The sequence below is a fragment of the Gymnoscopelus microlampas genome, assembly GCF_963454915.1.
Source record: "Gymnoscopelus microlampas genome assembly, chromosome: 12".
NCBI lineage: Eukaryota > Metazoa > Chordata > Actinopteri > Myctophiformes > Myctophidae > Gymnoscopelus > Gymnoscopelus microlampas.
In genome coordinates, this window is record NC_139949.1 from 12,506,741 (window position 1) to 12,508,514 (window position 1,774).

A 1,774-nucleotide genomic window follows, 5' to 3' on the forward strand; every position below is an offset into this window, starting at 1 on the left:
TCAATGTAGATTGTGGATTGTGGAAGATACTGTATAACATAAAGACAATATTGTTTAATTAGGTCTGCTGCCACTCTTATTTATTTTAAAACACAACTAAAGACCTTTCTGTTTTCCATTGCCTTCTAGAGGCACAACAATTTAAAATGTTTTACATGATGTGAACATAATCATCATTATCAGTTATTATTATCATTAGTAGTTGTATCCTTCAACTTCTTGTTTATGCCCCCAAATGACTGCTATACAGGTTTTGTAGCAATTTTGTAGCAATTATGGAAATATTAGACCCTAATTGTCGAATGTTTAAGAATGTTCTAATCATGTATACTTTATTTTACTTAAAAATATGTTCATTTAAATTTATTTTTTTCTTTTTACATTTTGGACAAAATAGCCAATTTACATTGAGGTGTGCAGATATCCCATGCCATACGAACACAGAATGTCTTCATGTTTGTTGGTTGTGAGGCCTCGGAGGCAAGCAGGAAAACTAAATCTGAAGTGAACATACTGAATTTACTCCAAACACCGGATGAAATCTATAACAACAGATCTACAGTACGCAAGTTTAGTGAACGTATCATTCATAACATTCCACTGGTCATTATGTTAAAACCAAGATATAATAAAGCAGAATATGCTACGTTTGGATGTAACAGTGAGTTGTAGAATCATAATGAGATAGCATTTTGGTTATTACTACATTAGTTAGTGGAATCTGTGGTTGAATTATGTCAATCGCATCAACTCATAGAATTACAAAGATTGAAATGCAATTCTATCTTGCTGAATGCACTCAGACTCAACACAACACAAGGCACAGTAAAGCCTGATTTATTGACTTGGTTGTGCATCATGCCTTGCACCAAAAATAGCCAATCTACAAGCTGAGGGGCGACACGTAGTGAGCTTGTAGATCAGCTTTTTTCAGTATGAGACACTGGTGCACAACTAAATATAAATCAGGGCTCAGGAGAACACAGGCTTCTTAAGCCTAATTTATACTTTGTATGACGGTTTCCCATACCGAAAATAGCTGATCTACAGCCATTTAACGGGTTGTTAGCTTGTAGATCAGCAATTTTTGGCACAGGGCACCTTCGTATGACAGAGTATAAATCATGTATTAATAGAGGCATCTTCCAATGGAGGACATTGTTTTAAATAAATGTTGACATGTTATAGGATGAGCACTGTGGAAAGAGGAAAGTGTGATGGCAACAACATTATCTAAGCCCAGTGGTGGAAAAAGTACTCAAATGTTTTACTTAAGTAAAAGTATCAATACTGCAATGTAGAAATACTCTGTTACGAGTAAAGGTCCGGGTTAGCCTAACCCTAAAAGTACAAAAGTATTGGTATCAAAATGTACTTAAAGTACCAAAAGTAAAAGTATTAAAATATTTGAAAATAGCAGATCGGCTATTTTCAAATAGCCTAGGTATAAAATAGGGCTAAAGTGGTTAATGCATGTTTTATAATGTAATCATTTATATCTGCAAAGTAACTAGTAACTACAATACAAATAATTGTAGTGGCGTAAAAGTACAATATTTGCCTCTGAGATGTAGTAGAGTAGAAGTAAAAGTATCTAGACAATTGGAAATACGCCAGTAAAGTAAAAGTACAGTACTTAGTTACTTTACACCACTGATCTAAGGCCAATGAAAGAATTGTGAAATATAAACCATGACAGATGTTTTATTTTTTGCTAGAATGTATACACAGTATACTCATTATACTGTATTCACTGTTGATACACTGTATATAC